This window comes from Budorcas taxicolor, chromosome 1, assembly GCF_023091745.1.
Source record: "Budorcas taxicolor isolate Tak-1 chromosome 1, Takin1.1, whole genome shotgun sequence".
In the NCBI taxonomy this organism is placed as follows: Eukaryota; Metazoa; Chordata; class Mammalia; order Artiodactyla; family Bovidae; genus Budorcas; species Budorcas taxicolor.
In genome coordinates this window covers 135,375,633-135,392,693 of record NC_068910.1, presented here as the reverse complement: position 1 = coordinate 135,392,693, position 17,061 = coordinate 135,375,633, and the positions used below count along the sequence as shown (strand labels likewise).

The window sequence follows — 17,061 nt, the reverse complement described above, 5'->3', positions numbered from 1 at the left end:
TATTACAAGGTACATCCGTTTCTTCACCGCATAGTCCAATTCCGCAAGGTAAGTGACCCTTTGCCATTTTATCTTCTCTCCTGGTGAGTTCTGCTCAGTCACTCCGCCCCACGGGGCCTCTATGGAGGCGGAACCACTGTGTCAGAGGTGGTTTTCGAAGAGAAGTCGTGGTCGGAGTGATAAGAGGGAGGGCAATAGGCGGGATTTCCGGTCCGCGCTTCCGTCAGCTGCCTTTCTCGGGCGTCTCCCCGCAACCTCCTCAATTTCCCTTGTCCGTGACGCGGCGCTCTGGAGAAATTCGACGGGACAGTCACCAGGGGCCAGGGAAACGTGAGCCGCAGGTAAGGACCGGGTGTGTGTATATTCTCGCGGCTCTGTTTGAGAGGAGAAACTGTGGTGGTGGGACTGCCTGGAGGAGTGACTGAAAGAAGAGTGGGTCAGCGACAGCGAGGGGAGTGTGAGGCTACGACTGCGAGGCTACTGTGACCCAGGGGCGTTGACAACGAGGGGACTGTGGCTGAGACGTAGCTGCTTGCGAGGGATCTGTGACCCAGCAGCAGTGAATACTAAGGGGCTCTGACCGCGGAGAACACGAGGCAGAGGCTGCGTGGGGACTATGACCGAGGAAGTATGAAGCAGTGACAGCGGGGAACTGTGACCAAGGGCCAACGACTCGGAGGAGACTGATTGATGGATAGGAACTGTGAGGGGACTTTGATCTAAGGGAGTATGAAGCAGCAGCTGCGAGGGGCCTCTAACCAAGGAGCAGTAACTTTGAGGGGGCTGAGTTGGAGAAGACAGTGGGATCAGTGACTGGACACGGTACTGTAGCGTTTTGTTTGAGTAGGGGTGTGGTGACTGGCTGGAGAAGGTTAGACCCGAGTTTAATTTGATGGACAGACTTCTTGTGGCTGGGAAGCTTACCTCACCATTGAGCTACAGTTTCTTCCGCCGTGAGTGGGAAGTTTGGATTAGATGAATGTTTCCTGAACTGTGGATTCTGTCCTGTTACTGGGTTCTGTAGTCCATTTAGTGGAGGGGACCTGAAATTTACCCAAAAAAAGGAAATAGACCTGAAATTTTCACATAATAGTATTTCATGAAACTTGTTTCAGTTATGTGTGTGTGAGGTTATGATGCAAAATGAATTTCATGTATCTTAAAATGTAGTTAAAAAGTTGGAAAAACATTGGACCAGATTATTTCTGAGTTTTCCTTCTGGTCTAAAATGCCGTGATTCTACAGTGAGGGGACTATTTGGAAATACCAAGATGCAATTAGGAAGATCTGGGGCTGGGGCACATCCTATACCAGACTTAACTGAAGAAGGCTTCTCAAATAAAATTGGAGTAGTTTTAACTGAAGACTGAAACTCAGGTCCTCAGTTGGGAGAACCAATGCTTACGTATTGAAATAGGGATAGTGATATTTAGAAAGGCAGTGAGGATATAGGGGTTTATGATGGGAAAAACTGTTAGGAATAGACACTGAGTAAGGGGGAAGCTTTGAAGAGGGTAGAAACAAGGCTTAGAAGGGGAACTGAAGATAGAGACAGAAAAGATTCTGCTGAGAATAAAGTGACCTTCAGGGTCCTTTTCAATCTTAATATTTAATGTTTCTGTAAATACAGGAAATTGCTAGTAAAAAGGTACTGGTTGAGAATGAAATTTGGTGCAGTAATCTGTGGTGAACAGATGATCATCATGGAGAAGACGGAATGACCTGGAGAGGCCAACAGTGGTGACTAGAATGCCACAGAGGAGAAGCGTAAATGTATTTGGCTATCCAGCTTAATGGTTTTTGTACATTGGAGGCCAAGACTGGCCTACTGGGGATGATACCATGCTGTGGATAATTCAGCTGATGTTTTAGCTTGGGTTTATTTCCTACTGATTCCCTTTCATGAGGTCTGTTAGTGATGCAGATGGAATTGAAGTGAGTTTCACTACTTCTTCCTCTTTTACAGCCCTTTGTAGAAGGTGCTACTTGTTGATTGCATCGCTTAGTGTTTTTTAAAAATATATGTAATAGAAGAAGCTTGAGACAGTCTTAACTTACCAGACACTGTATTTACCTGATAACCTGATAGTCACTCCCACCCTTTGTATACATATACACTGTGTCATAGCGGAAGAGATTTCAGAAAGATACTTAAATGGAAATCAGTTGGGAATGGTGAGGGATAGCCTTTTTTTGGCGGCACTAGTCTTAGTTGCAGCACAAGGGATCGTCAATCTTCCTTGTAATATGTAGGATCTTTAGTTTTGGCTTTTGTGATTTCGTGCCCTGATCCAGCCCCCTGCATTGGGAGTGTGAAGTCTTAGCCACTGGACCACCAGGGAGGTCCCAGGGAGAGCCTTGTTTAGCTAAAAAATGGCTGTTTCTAGAATATTATATGTTTACTAGGCTTACATTCTCGGAGAAGGCAATGGCACCCCACTCCATTACTCTTGCCTGGAAAATTCCATGGACGAAGGGCCTGGTGGGCTGCAGTCTATGGGGTCACTAAGAGTCGGACACGACTAAGCAACTTCACTTTCACTTTTCACTTCCATGCATTGGAGAAGGAAATGGCAACCCACTCCAGTGTTCTTGCCTGGAGAATCCCAGGGACGGGGAAGCCTGGTGGGCTGCCGTCTATGGGGTCACACAGAGTCAGACATGACTGAAGTGACTTAGCTGCAGCAGCAGGCTTACATTCTATATAACTAAAAGGAACTACTTAAGAATTTGTTCCTAGAACAGAATATACTGCTTAAAGGTTACTCATCACCCAAGGGAAGACGTTAGGCTTGGGGACTGCAGCACTGCCTCTGGGGTTATTTGTGTTTGCTGAATGAAATGATTCTTTTTGATTTGAGCTGCTTTGTAAATTCCTTTTGGAAACCAATATAATGGCCTAATTGATTAAGAAAGAACATTATTCCTTCCTCAGCCTATGATGTCTTCTCTCATAAACAGGTGAGGTTTTATTTTTTTGGGGGGGATCTCCTCTTTGGATATGTGACTCCATCTATGGGGTCGCACAGAGTTGGACACGACTGAAGTGACTTGGCAAGCAAGCAAGCAAGGAGAATCTAGTCAGAGCCTTGGATTCCTGGTGACTTTATCTGATGTTAGCACTGACTTACTCTGTGACTGTGGGAAGAATTATTGCTTTCTCTTGCTTTAGATTTCCTTACTGTGGCAGAGAAAGCTGTTCTGGTTAAATAGCCTTTAATAATCTGAAAAATATGCATACTAACCACATTTAGTATACAATCTCATGGAGTTTGTTAACCATCTGCCCTCATTCATGATTTTCCTGTGAAGCTATCTAATCTGTAGGTTAGACATTATTCCCCTTGGGAGACGAATAGCCTCTTCATGTTATAAACTGTGATTAATTTATGAAATATTCATAGAAAAAGCAAGCATAATAATGATGGATAAGGACAAAATATCTAATAATAATTGTAATTTTCTTATGTTTTTCTTTCACAGTATTTGCATAACTCTCATCTGAAGCCAGATCTTCTGACTTTCCTAATAGAGATAATTCCTCCTACTGAATCAAACAGAAGTTCTTACACTAACATTTATGTTCTCCTGAAATAGATTAGAAAGAATAAATTTTTCTAAAAGTCATGATTTAGAGGGAGTTTTTCAGTTAGAGAAATCCTAAAGTCAGGCTACTTCCCAATCATCACTGGAATGTGAGAGCTCCTTTTTTATTCAAGATTGTGGCTGATTCTACATCTTTTACTTAGGTCTACATAAGTCACATTAGAAAATAATAGGAAGAAGAGAGTGAGAACAGGGCTCAACTTTCTTGCTTATCTGCCTAGAGAGTAACTTCTAGCACTTTCTCTTTCCTAAGCTTAAACCTGTTTCTAGTCCTAAACTTCTCTTTTCACAATATTCCTGTCAAATGGGTACCTGAACACATGTATAACATATGATTTGTTAATTGTTTATGAATGGTTTGTGACAAAACTTAAATCCTCCCTTTCTCTATAATTTAATCAGTAAATTCAGGGAATATACATTTTTACATACTTTATTTTGCAGTATATGCCAGGGCACTATTCTAGAAGGGGGGGGAAAAAAAAAGCAACAGTGAGTCTCTAGTATATATTTGACACTGTGTTAGGTTTGTTTACATACTTTATTAATATAAAAAAGTTAATTTCCTGTATTTTCCTGTTTGCATATCACATAAGTAGATAGATATATAGCAGGATTGGAGGGAGATTTGTTTGTTTTTCTGTCTTTTTCCTCGCTTTCTGTTGGTAACTCTCTTGTTGAAAGTTTAGTTTGAAGCTTTCTGCATTTGGACTAGAATGTCTGTCAGGGGAACCCATGGATTTGCTAGGCTGTTACATCACATTCACAACTATTTGCAAACCAGTTTGAAGTGAAGGCTGCTAAAAATAGTGATTTATAATCTTTGCTCTATATTAGAGAACAGAGTGAGTGTATGGCAGTTAATAGAAACTGGGTGATTCTGGTTTGTTTTTTTGGCCCCTAGTCTTAATCTTTTTTGTTCCATGGAACACTTTGGCATTATGGTGAAACCTTGTGGACTCCTTTTTTTGATTAATATTTGTATATGCAAAAAAGTACATAAACTATAAAGAAAACAAATTGTGTTGATATGTAGTTATCAAAATGTCTTTAAATGTGTGAAATAGCACATGTAGTTTTTATTAACATAGTAAATAAAGCTTTCTGTCTATCAGTGGGTCTTATAACTATGATAACTTTTAAATGATCATGTGTTTAAATTATTTCAAGATATTTGTAACAAGTGTAATATTATGTGAAAATATCTATGATTTCTACTGGTGACAAAGTCTATTTTACTAAGTCTGCTATTAGTGTTGTGGCTTACATTCATAATTGAAGGATGGTGGATTTGCCAGAGGCTGGTGAAAATAAAGCGAGAAGGCAATGGCAGCCCACGCCAGTACTCTTGCCTGGAAAATCCCATGGACGGAGGAGTCTGGTGGGCTGCAGTCCATGGGGTCGCTAAGAGTCGGATACGACTGAGCATCTTCACTTTCACTTTTACTTCCATGCATTGGAGAAGGAAATGGCAACCCACTCCAGTGTTCTTGCCTGGAGAATCCCAGGGACGGGGGAGCCTGGTGGGCTGCCGTCTATGGAGTCACACAGAGTCGGACATGACTGAAGTGACTTAGCAGCAGCAGCAGCAGTGAAAATAAAGATACACTTTTTTTAGTCTAAATCCCAGATTCCCTGAATCTGTCATAGACCCTGCCTTAGAGATATAACCCAGTCTAGGGAGAACAAAATCTAAACACAGAGTTTACACACTGATTCTTCCAGTGGGATAGTAGCAGAGCACATTATTCAACTGTAAGAACTGTAACAAGTTTCTGGTTTTTAGGATAATCTCTGTCCTGAAATCCAACCCTCTGTGGTCAGGCCCAAGCACAAACTTTATTTTTGTCCGTGACTAACCCAGAGTCTGACACAGAGTAAGTGCCCACTCAGTGTTTGTTGAATAAGTGTTTCTCTGGAGAAATTAGAGGGAAGAGATCAAGTTCAAAGCTTAGATCTTAGATGTGGCCATTTACGGATCCTAAATACTGAGGAGTAACATTGAGCCCTGACTTAAAACTAATCGGTTTGTGCAGATAATGTTGTGAAATCACCTTTACATTTAGAATTTCCCAAAGCAGGCATTCTTTTGACTTATTCTATACGGTGTAGTGATATATATTGGTTAGTGACATTGTTACTGTTGTAGTTGCTAAGTGATATCCAGCTCTTTGCAATCCCATGGACTTTTTAGCATGCCAGGCTCCTTTGTCTTCCACTGTCTCCTGGAGTTTCCTCAAATTTATGACTGTTGAGTCAGTGATGCTGTCTAACCATCTCATCCACTATTGCTCCCTTCTGCCCCTGCCTTCAGTCTTTCTCAGCATCAGGGTCTTTTCCAGTGAGTCAGCTCCTAATGTCAGGTGGCCAAAGTATTGGAGCTTCAGCTTCATCGTCAGTCCTTCCAATGACTATTCAGGGTTGATTTCCTTTAGGATTGACTGGTTTGATCTCCCTGCAGTCTAAAGGGATTCTCAAGAGTCTTCTCCAGCACCACAATTCAAAAGCATGCATTTTTCAATGCTCAGCCTTCTTTATGATCCAATTCTCACATCCGTACAGGATTACTGGAAAAACCATAGCTTTGACTAGACAGACCTATTTGACAAAGTGATGTCTCTGTCAACACTTTTAATACTTTAAGTTAGCTTTTCTTCCAAGGAGCATGCATCTGTTAATTTTATGGTTAGTGACATAAATTGCAGTAATCCTGCATCAGAAAGTTATGGTACATGAGGACTTCCCTGGCTAAGACTCCAAGCTCCCTAATTCAGGGGTCCCAGGTTTGATCCCTGGTCAGGGAACTAGATCCCACATGCTGCAACTAAGATCTGGTGCAGCCAAATAAATAGTTGTGTTGTTTTTTTTTTTTTTTAAGAAAGTTATGGTACAGTTTCTTGAAAAAATTGTATTTCTAGCACGGTCCTCCACATTAGAACTGTTTACATAATCTAGGTAGAGTTTGCTACCAAATTATTAATAAAACTGATTCTTGTTTTCATTTAGAATAGAGTTGGCAGACTTCTTAGGTAAAGGGCCTAATAGTAAATATTCAGCTCTGTGGGTCATACAGTTTCTGTTGCAACTATTCAACTCTGCAGTTGTAGCACAAAAATGGCCATAGGCGGTACATAAGTGAATGAGCATGGCTGTGTTTCAGTAAAACTTTAATTATAAAAACAGACTGTGGGCCGTTTTTGACTTGTAAGCTGTAGTTTGCTGACCCTTGCTATAGGAATTCTGCTAGTTCTTGAATCCAGCCCTTCCTCCCACTGTGGGCTAGATATATCCTCCCTCAAGCTTCAAAGGTCTTTACACAAAGGGTGATGTGGCTGCACTGTTATCTGTGGGAAGGCCTGAATGTACAGCAGATGACATGATTAATGCCAGCAGTATTTGATTCACTTTAACCTAGAAGTTCATAGAGCTTGCCTCTTAGAGCACTACTTTATTAAATTCCACAGTGGTAGAAGCAGATAAAGATAACAAATATGAAGTATGCTTGCTCATTTAGCTTTGGAACTGGGCATTGGTATGCCAGTAGAAAATTGCTGTTATTGTTCAGTCACTCAGTTGTGTCTGACTCTGTGACCACATGGGCTGCAGTGTGCCAGCCTTCCCTGTCCTTCACTATTTCCCAGAGTTTGCTCAAACTCATGTCCATTTAAGTCGATGATGCCATCCAACCATCTAATCCTGAGTATAGGGTTGTATTGAGGGAAGTTATTGTAGGCCCATGGATGAGGGGAAGCAGGAATAGAAGGCAAAGGAAAATTTCTTGTCTCCTTTTTTTTTTTTTCTTTTAACTCAGATAGTTCCTATAGTACTCAGTCAAATTTGAGTTAGATTTTTGAAATTTGATGAGTATATATGATTGCAGCTTCTACTATTAGGTTGTTGCATAGCTTAAGAAGCAGTGTCCATCTCCTCTTTCACCCTGGGATGCTTAGTAAATCTACCAGCAATAAGGAAGTAGAATAGAAGGGGATTGAGTAGGAGTTTCTAAAACTGCACTTCCAGGAGACTTTCATCTTTAAAACACTAGCACATGCACACCAGCATGCAGATATTGTCTCCTTCAAGACATTCACGTTGGAAAAACACTTGATTAGATTTATCCTCCATATCTCTGTCCTGCCACCCCTTCCCGCTGACACTCATTTCCACTTCTTTTGTGTGCTTCCTTAATAGCAGAGTTGATCTGTCCAAGCAGGCATCTACTGAAACACTGAAGAACAAGGCTAGCAGTGTGTACTGGGAGGTGAGTCAGCAGAAATGGAGCCAGATTTTGTGAATCTGGGTAAAAATCACAGGAGCAGCTACTACATTCTGTATCTTGAAAGCAGTTTGGAGACCCTAAGGCACTTACTAGCCATGGTGGTGGTAGTGTGGGTATTTATGTCCATATTTAGATTTTGTGTTTGAATGGGGAATTTGAGTGACTAAGATGAAGTGACTTATCTAGGGACTGAATATGTAGCAGTGTTGGAAAAATTACAAATGCTGCATTTTAAATGCCAGCTCTATTTTACTCTTTTTTGTTACAGCTTCTTTTGACATAGAAACTTTTGGGAAGGATAAACAGCTAAGGAAATAGGTTTTGGCCTACCCTGATGGGCTCAAGAGGGAGGCACTGTATTTTATCTCCAGCTGTTTTCATTCTGACTCAGCTTAATTAATACGGGTGCTGTGGCTGGAAACCAGGGCCTGTCTGCAAATTATTAGGCAATCTCCTGCTGCCCATCCTCATTTTGCTCTTGTACTGTATTGGCTCTGAGGCGGTGCCATCTTTCCCCAGCTCTACTCCCACTGTCAGGTAGATATTAAGGCAGCCACTGTGTGTGTTTTCACTCTGGAATGTAGATATTTAAAGTCTCCTCCTTTTCTGGGGACATCACTCATTTTTACTTGAATAGCATTGCTGCTGCTAAGTCACTTCAGTCATGTCCGACTCTGTGTGACCCCATAGACGGCAGCCCACCAGGCTCCCCCGTCCCTGAGATTCTCCAGGCAAGAACACTGGAGTGGGTTGCCATTTCCTTCTCCAGTGCATGGAAGTAAAAGTGAAAGGGAAGTCGCTCAGTCGTGTCTGACTCTTAGCGACCCCATGGACTGCAGCCTACCAGGCTCCTCTGTCTGTGGGATTTTCCAGGCAAGAGTACTGGAGTGGGGTGCCATTTGATTACAAAGGGACAGTTATCATAAACAGAAAGTTTGGGAAGTATTGTTCCTCGTTATTAGAGATATTCAGTGATTACTGGGCAGTTGTGAGTATAATAAAGGTGGTATAGTTTTAGGTAAAGCTTAGTTTCAGTATAATGAACTGAAAAGCCAGCATGTATTTGCTACCCTCAGTACACTCTCATCTTCTCACATACCTTTTCTCGATATATTCTGGCAAATTCGATATGTTCTGGCAGCCGTCTATTGGAACTTTAGGGAAACGGGGGGTAATTTTTTTCATCAGGCACTAGTTATTAAATTTTTCTATATACTTTCAAGGTGTGTAAGTTAGTAGATATGAGGAACATGGAGATGGTCTAAGAGAGCCAGTGAAAAATGAAAAACATGGCAACCTATGAAGTCAAAGTTTAAAATAGTTTTAGTCATGGTTCTAGAGGAAAGGCATGAGAGTTAATCTCTTTGTAATTTCTAAATTCTTTTAGGCTTATTGTTATGGAATGTCTGGGGTCTTGGTGCTTTCTACCTCCTAAAAAAGTGGAAAGATATAGAAGTATTTTACATTATAAAACAAAAAATATTAGCTGTATTTGTTCTAAATCCAAAGGATCTTTAGCCTTCGGTTTGTCTGATGCATAATCTTCAGTTTAAAGTATAGTGTAAAATACAGGATAGGACATAAAAGTCATCTTTGGGAAATAAAAGAATTATATGTAAGCAGATAAGGAAAAATACTTTTGACAGGATGAGAGCTTTATTTTACCATCTTTGATACACTTCTAAATTGACAAGTATTTGACATCTTTCCATCAAAACAAAATACTAAGATGTGTAGTGTTTTTCAGAATTTCAAAGGAGTTTTTTTTTTAATTTATTCAAATAGTTATTGAGCATCTGCTGTGTGCTAGGGCTCATTGCCAGGTATTGGATGCATCAATTATGATTTTGTGGTTCTAAGTGATAAGAAACCCAACCTACCTGAGTTTCAGCAAAAAGGGAAGTTCACTGGATGGCAGAACTAGGCAATTCAGAATCTGGCTTCTCTCCATCATCATCATTGCTTTCTCTGTGTTGTCTACTTTGAGAAAGACTCTTCCTGGTTATAGGTTGACCACTAGATTGTCATAGATGGTTCCTAGAGTTGTATCTCCAGGTTTAAATTCACAAATCTTTGTCCAAGCATTCCCATCTGACAAGTCCTGGGATTCACGCTGATTGGACTATCTTAGGTCACCTATCGCTGCCTTTCCCACAGACCTCTTCCCCAGTCTGTGGCCTGGGAGAGTGATGTGCTAATTGGTTCAAGTTAGGCCTGTGATATCTGATGGCATGTGGTATGAAGGGTGAAGATCACACAGGTCAAATGATACTGACTCTCCAAATGAAAACGGTCCCTGTCCAGAGCAGGAGATTGCACAGTGGAAAGACAAACAACATTTGGGAGTTTGTTTTCTAATCTCTCATTTGATCCTTACCATAACTTAGACATTAAGTACGTTTTATTAGAAAGTTCCTTAATCTCATGAAGAATCTCTTAGGGTCAATGCATTCACCTTAACTTAGAGTTAAGGTACAAGGAGGAGCTAAAAAATATTTTTTTGACTAAAGTTTTTTTAGAGGGGGGCGGCTAGGCCACACGATTTGTGGGATTTTAGTTCCTTGACCAGGGATCGAACCTGTGCCCCCCGCAGCAGAAGCATGAATCCAGTGAACCGCCAGGAAGTGCCTGGGAGCAGCTAGAATTAACTCCCCCATACGTGATGTGATTCGTGGTCTAGTGCATCCTCTACTGTTCTACTCTAGCCCAAACCAAAACCTAAGTAGTCTGTCAGTGATACGCCCAGTAAGGAGTTCAGTCTTTATGAAAGATGCAATTAAACTCCTGCCTGGCACAGTGTAGTGCGTGGCGAGGGTGGAAGAAGTGTTTTTGTTTCAATTCAGGTATGACTATTTTATACACTAGGTAACATAATGTTGTCATTAAGTGCACAGATCTAGAGCCAGAATGCCTTGGTTCAAATCCTGTTTTTGCCCTGTCCCAGACGTGTCATCTCAGTCAAGTCATTTAACCCAGCTGTGCCTCAATTTCTTCATCTGCAAAATAGAGTTAATAATATTATCTACCTCATAAGATTGTTGTTATTTAATATATACAAAATTATTTAATATATACAAAAGGTTTAGGGACTTCCCTAGTGGTCCAGTGGCTTAAACTTCATGCTTCTAGTGGAGGGGGCCCGGGTTCGATCCATGGTCAAGGAACTAGATCCCACGTGCTGCAAGAGTTCATATGCCACAACTAAGAGATCCCACATGCTGCAGTGGAAATCAAAGATTCTGTGTACTGCAACGAAATAAATAAAAAATGTTTTAAAAATATATAATGTATGCAAAAGGTTTATAACTTTCTGGCACATAGAAAGTACTCTGTGTTAGTTTTGAATACATGCATGCTAAGTCACTTCAGTCATATCCTACTCTTTGTTACCTATGGACTGTATCCCTCCAGGCTCCTCGGTCCAAGGGATTCTCCAAGCAAGAATACTGGAGTGTGTTGCCATTCCCTTCTCCAGGGGATCTTCCCAAACCAGGGATCAAACCCGTGTCTCTTAGGTCTCCTGCATTGGCAGGCGAGTTCTTTACAACTAGCGCCATCTGGGAAGTCCACATTAGCTATAATTTTTATCATCACTGTTATCATAATCTTTGGGGCAGTGATAGAGAAATGTGAATTATGTGATAGTACAATGAAACAGGTTTATGTCTGAATACTGTAATCATTATTGTAATCATTACAGTCTAATACTATAATCACTAAGAATTCTAAATATATTTTTTATTCTGTTTTCTTAAGATAAACTCTCATGTGTTTTATATTGTCCTAATGTAGAGTATTATGAGTGGATCTCAATGAGGAGAAAGGGTTCTAGTGGTATGTTACATTGGTATATGGTGACATCTATTCTGATCAGTATTTTCGGTACTAATGTGGATAGAGACATAAAAACCATGCTTTTCAAGTTTATAGGTTACATAAAATTGTGACTGCAAAATGATACATGGCAGTCACAATTTGAAGTTATTTTAACAGATTAGAACAAACAGATCAATCAAGATGGACTTTTGTAAAGCAATTATCCTTCAATAAAAAAATTTTTTTAAAGATAGACTTTAACAGGATTATGACCAATAAAATGAATAAGTATATTTCTATACATTCTTTGCTTGAATGACCTGGTATGCTAAAATGAAATGCCTCCTAAGGTCACCTAGTCCCTTTTCAGATACTCTCATTTCTCATAAGTATTTTATTATGTTTAGTTAAAATTTGTGTCTCTGCATCCTCCAACTAGTGATTCATTTTCTGTTATCTAGAGTGTCTCAGAGTAAGTGTCTGCCCTATTCAACATGACAGGCATTCAGATATTTAGAGATAGGTATTAGGTACCTTCTTGTATAGTAAGTACAGTGTCATATTTTACCATATACTGTAGTGGTTAAGAATATGCAGTCTGCAGCCAGGCTGACTGAATTTGCTTCCTAGCACCACTTACTAGTTGTGTGACTTTTATTTTCTGCACCTCAGTTTCAGTAGTGATAAAAATAATACATGTATGTCAGAGAGTTGTGAATGTTAAGAGAGTTTTAATACTAAAAAAAAATTTTGACATACAGGTGTTCTATAAATACTGAAAGTAATAGTAGTAATATTTTTTTCTTCATCATTGCTTTACATCAGACTCTAGAAGAGTTCTTGCTACAACAATGATTCTTTAATGGGGTAGGGATAGAATGGGGAAGATGCAGCGAGCATACCTCATTTTATCATAATTTTACATGAAAAGTACACTTTTCACAGTTGTAATCATGGAGGAAAACTTGACAAAATCTTTTGACTATAGAGGATACATAGGAAATAGACAAAGGCAGATGATGGCAACTACTACTATGAAATAATAATAGTAGCTGATGTTTACAAAGTAATGCTCAAAATTCTCTAAGCCAGGCTTCAGCAATACGTGAACTGTGAACTTCCAAATGTTCACACTGGTTTTAGAAAAGGCATAGGAACCAGAGATCAAATTGCCAACATCTGCTGGATTATGGAAAAAGCAAGAGAGTTCCAGAAAAACATCTATTTTTGCTGACTGTGTGGATCACAATAAACTGTGGAAAATACTGAAAGAGATGGGAATACCAGACCACCTGACCAGCCTCTTGAGAAACCTATATGCAGGTCAGGAAGCAACAGTTAGAACTGGACGTGGAACAGCAGACTGGTCCCAAATAGGAAAAGGAGTACATCAAAGCTGTATATTGTCACCCTGCTTATTTAACTTATGCAGAGTACATCATGAGCAACACTGGATTAGAAGAAACACAAGCTGGAATCCAGATTGCCGGGAGAAATATCAATAACCTCAGATATGCAGATGACACCACCCTTATGGCGGAAAGTGAAGAAGAACTAAAGAGCCTCTTGATGAAAGTGAAAGAGGAGAGTGAAAAAGTTGTCTTAAAGCTCAACATTCAGAAAATGAAGATCATGGCATCTGGTCCCACCACTTCATCGCAAATGGATGGGGAAACAGTGGCTGACTGTATTTTTGGGGGGCTCCAAAATCACTGCAGATGGTGATTACAGCTATGAAATTAAAAGATGCTTACTCCTTGAAGGAAAGTTATGACCAACCTAGACAGTATATTCAAAAGCAGAGACATTACTTTGCCGACTAAGGTCCGTCTAGTCAAGGCTATGGTTTTTCCAGTGTTCATGTATGGATGAGAGCTGGACTATAAAGAAGGCTGACACCGAAGAATTGATGCTTTTAAACTGTGGTGTTAGAGAAGACTCTTGAGAGTCCCTTTGACTCCAAGGAGATCCAACCAGTCCATCCTAAAGGAGATCAGTCCTGGGTGTTCATTGGAGGGACTGATGTTGAAGCTGAAACTCCAATACTTTGGCCACCTGATGCAAAGAACTGACTTGTTGGAGAAGACCCTGATGCTGGGAAAGATTGAGGGCAGGAGGAGAAGGGGACGACAGAGGATGAGATGGCTGGTTGGCATCACTGACTTGATGGACGTGAGTCTGAATGAACTCTGGGAATTGGTGATGGACAGGGAGACCTGGGGTGCTGCAGTTCATGGGGTCGCAAAGAGTCGGACATGACTGAGCGACTGAACTGAACTTACGTTTACAGGCACATACTGTGTACACAGACATTGAGCTAAGGCTTTACATAGATAATTCCTTTTAAACCTAATTTGTTAGATGATGAAACTAAGACTTGGAGAGATAAAGAATTTTCCAAAATTTTCATGGCTAGTAAGTGGTAGAAATGGACTTAATACTTACATAATATGATTTTAGGGTCTCATCTCTTTTTATCACTGCAGTATGCAGTGTAACGTTAAAGATTTTTGCTTTTCTCAAAATGGAACATGAATAAAAAAACTATTGAGAAATGCTGCCTTAGACATTTGGTTAGAGGTGTTTATACAAGTCAGACAGACAGATTTTATTGAAGAATGTATTTGCTCAACTGAAATACAGGTAAAATATGTTAGTATTACTATTACTTACCAATGGGCTTTATAATGTGTCAATACTAATGCTAATGGTTGCCGTGATTCTTACTTTGTTCATAAATTTTACATTAGCTTTAAATAGCTAGTCAGATATTCTTTCTCCTGCTTCAAGTTCTCTCTCTGATATGTGTGGTTTTTTTAATCTAGTGGAATAGATTCAGTGTCACAGTATGTAGGGACCCCACATATCAGTTTGACTTTAGAATATCTTTAGAACTTCCCTTGTGGTCCATTGGTTATGAATCCACCTGCCAGTGCAGGGGACATGGGTTCGATCCCTGGTCCAGGAAGATACTGCTGAGCCCACACGCTCTAGAGCTCTTGCTCTGCAACAAGAGAAGCCACCACAATGAGAAGCCTGCGTACCACAACTAGAGAAAGCCCTTGCACAGCAACAAAAACCCAGCACACACAAAAGGAAACCAAAAAAAGACTGGATGTCTTAAACAAAAGAAATTTTAAAAAACTTTGAAATCACAATGGCAGTATTTACCTACTTTGCTTCTTTCTAATATGATGATATCTACCATGTGTTTGGCTGGTTAAGTTGAATCATACAACTTAAACATACAACATGATTCAGTACTTCAAGAATTAAGCAGTTAAAACCAGAGCAGAATTTGTTATGTATATTTTACCACAATGTAAACAAAACAAATAAATAAAAAGCAAAGCAAAATCAGAGTGGAGAAGGAGAGATGGATTATAAAGTGGTATGAGGAAACGAGAGTGAATGGTATGTTTATCTTAATTTTGATGATTTCACAAGGGTATCATGTTAAAACTCATTAAATTATGCACTTTATACATTTATTGTATGTCAATTATATGTCATTCAGTAAAGCTGAAAAAATATAGCCCACGTATCTCCTCTGCCCCCAACCCTTGTACACATGGAGCAAAGACTTCTGAGAAGTTCCTATAAAGATGTCTTTGGATGTGTTAAGTATTATTCTATTAAACTTTAAGAAATTTTAACTTGAAGTCATGGAAAGTAACTGGTGAGAATATGGCATGACATTTATCCCCTTGATTTATTATGGCATCCTTAAAACTCTACTTTGTAACATGAAGGAAATGTACAGGTGACTTAAACGCCACCTATTTGTAATGTCAGAAGAGGAACAGAGAAATAAAGAATTTTTTTATTGCTTAAGTTGAAAGCTTGTCAGGAAATCCTAGTAAAACTTTTCTGACAGGAAGGATCTGTACAGCTTGCAAATCAGGCAGCTTTGGAATAAGGCCAATAACCATGTCAGTTCTATTTGATTGGTCCTTGGACCTTGCTACTTTCAGTATCTGACCTTTTTATTTCACAGTTCATTTAGGCTGGTCTGACTTAAGCTTGCAAAAACTTAAGGAACCTATGCTATGGAAAGAATGTTCTTAATTGAAGGAAGCAGCAGCAGTAATGATGAGACAGTTTCTTTTACTAAAAATTCGTGGATTTCTGGGAGACAGCATTCTGGTTTTCCCACTTAATAGCTGTGTGACCTCTGAATAGGTTGCTTAACCTCCCTGATCCTTAGTTTTCTCACTTGTATATTGGAACTAAAAATACCTGCTTCTCAGATTATATGGGCTAAATGAGAATAATGTATATAAAGTAACCAGCACAGTGTCTGTCACTGGTAATATTGAAGAAAAATAGTCATTATTATGATTGTTGCTGTTACTATCTTACCTCCTTGCAACACATTTAGATTGCTAACACATACTTCTTAGAATATATGTATCATCTACACTGATTCAGAGTTAGGAAGGAGAGAGGATCTATTTTTAGAGATCCCAAAAGACAACCTTTGATGAGGGCCTGTCTGTAGAAAATGATTATTGGACATTAAAAAAAATACATTTATTAGGCTTGTATTGGTCTTAGTTGAGGCATGCGGGGTCTTCATTGCAGTACGTGGGCTTCTCTTGTTGAGGCCCTTGGCCCTAGTAGTTGGCTGCTCCAGCTCAGTTGCCCCGTGGCATGTGCGATCTTAGTTCCCCAACCAGGGATCAAACACTCTTCCCCTCCATTGGAAGGCAGATTATTAAGCACTGGACCACCAGGCAAGTCCCCACGCATGTTTAAAAGTAAACTTTTTACCTTGAAAAAAAAAAAAAAGTTTCAAAAAAGGAATATTAAAATGAATCCCTTTATGACCCACTCAGTTTCATTTGGGCTTCCCTGGTGGCTCAGCGGTAAAGAATCCACCTGCAGTGCAGGAGATGCAGGACACATGGGGAAGATCCCTGGGTGGGAAGATCCCCTGGAGGGGGGCATGGCAGCCCACTCCAGTATTCTTGCCTGGAGAATCCCATGGACAGAGGAGCCTGGTGGGCTACAGTCCATAGGATTGCAGAGCCAGACACAACTGAAGCAACTGAGCATGCACTCACACAGCTTCATACACTGATGAAATTTTGCCATATTTGCTTTACCTTTTTGTATGTAATATAAATTTTTTTTTCTTTTTTTGCTAAGGATAAGTTGCAGTGATCAGAGATCATAACCCTTTGTCCCTGGATACTTCAGCATTAAAAAAAAGGACAGTCTTTTGCGTAACACTGTAGTTATCAACTTCAGGAAGTTAATTTTAACATTGATGCATACTGTTATCTGATACAACCCATATTTTAATTTTACTGGTTGTCCTAATAACTATCTTTTATAACGATTTCTCCCCCAGTCTA

The 17,061-nt window shown here is 39.9% G+C and overlaps 1 protein-coding gene across 2 annotated transcripts in view; it reads left to right on the top strand.

Annotated features, from left to right (window-relative positions):
* Window positions 1-222: 222 nt before the first annotated feature.
* Window positions 223-17,061, top strand: part of PCYT1A (phosphate cytidylyltransferase 1A, choline) — a 47,731-nt gene continuing 30,892 nt past the window's right edge. For both annotated transcript variants that reach the window (XM_052638400.1, XM_052638396.1), the window contains exon 1: window positions 223-341. The gene's annotated coding sequence lies outside the window, so the exon portion shown is untranslated. The remainder of the gene's footprint in view (window positions 342-17,061) is intronic.